We start from the raw sequence: 1,328 nt of genomic DNA, 5'->3' as shown, positions 1-1,328 counted from the left end.
TATGCTAAAATTAATGTTATTGCGTGATTATGTTTTGCATGACAAACTTTGTCAATATAAGATTTCCAAGCGCCATGAACATAAGGATATATAGCATTGTATCCTTATGTTCATGGTGCTTCTTGTCATGTTCATAATTTTGCATGTTGTTGGAACATGGTAATTTACATTAATTTCATTAATTTCAGTGTTATTAAAATTGTACAATTCTGGAATTGGTTTGGGTCAACACTTCCAATGTAAATTCTGGATCTTGAAGCAAAACTGGTTAAGAACCACTGTCTTGTGGTGTCAGGCAATACAATTTTTAAATATTTAAATTTTCTAATTGGAACATTTATTTTTACAAGTGAAAAATTAGGTTGAATCTAAAAACATTCTTGTCTTGTCAGATGTGCTGTGACAAAACTAAGCATAAAATAAGACATGACATGAGTGCATCTACAGCATGCGAATCAGGATAAATGATCTTCCACTTGAGATTTTATAGCAAATATTCTGGTTTATAGATGTCCATCATTCCCTAGAGAGTTTGATATGTATGTTATGTAGTGTTAATCAAATGGAGTTCATGTATTTGGGCGTGTGACTTTCATCTCTGCTGGAGGCCTGATCATCAGAAATTCACACTGTGAGACTCTCTCATTCTTTGGTATAACGCTATCGTGTTTGTTTCTGTATGTATAAAGTTTTGCATTGGCCCTCTGTCTTGTAGTAATTGAATCTTTGTGCAGAGACAGAAAGAAATGGAGAGATGAAGTTTGAGACTGGTGGCTTATTCCCAGAAGGCTGCTGTGCCCCATGTCGCAGCCACAATGTCGCCAAACCTCTCTCTGACATTTGAGACCTCGGTACACTCACTTACAGGTCTACATCTATGGAAGAAAATGAATGACAAATGTATTTGAAACAAAAAAGCATGTTGAATTGCACTAACTGAAAAAATAATGCATTGAATTAACAGTGCTTGCATTTTAATGCCTTGTATTTTCAGGGCTTGCATTTTTAGGTCCTGAATTTTTTTTTTATTAGTTTTTTTGTATTTGTATTATTATTATTATTAAAGGGGTCATATGATGCAATTTAAATTTGTACTTTCTCTTTGGAGTGTTACAAGCTCTTGGTGCATAAAGAAGATCTGTAAAGTTGCAAAGACTAAAGTCTCAAATCCAAAGAGATATTCTTTATAAAAGTTAAGAGTCAGCCACGCCTACCTAAAACAGCTCGTTCTAACACGCCCCCACATATCTACGTCGCTATGTGGGAAGATTTGCATAACGCCGCCCAAATGTTCACGCAAAGAAAGAAGGCGTAACTTTTATTCTTGC

This window comes from Sinocyclocheilus anshuiensis, unplaced genomic scaffold, assembly GCF_001515605.1.
Source record: "Sinocyclocheilus anshuiensis isolate Anshui unplaced genomic scaffold, SAMN03320099.WGS_v1.1 scaffold1079, whole genome shotgun sequence".
In the NCBI taxonomy this organism is placed as follows: domain Eukaryota; kingdom Metazoa; phylum Chordata; class Actinopteri; order Cypriniformes; family Cyprinidae; genus Sinocyclocheilus; species Sinocyclocheilus anshuiensis.
Note: the sequence above shows the minus strand (reverse complement) of the source record.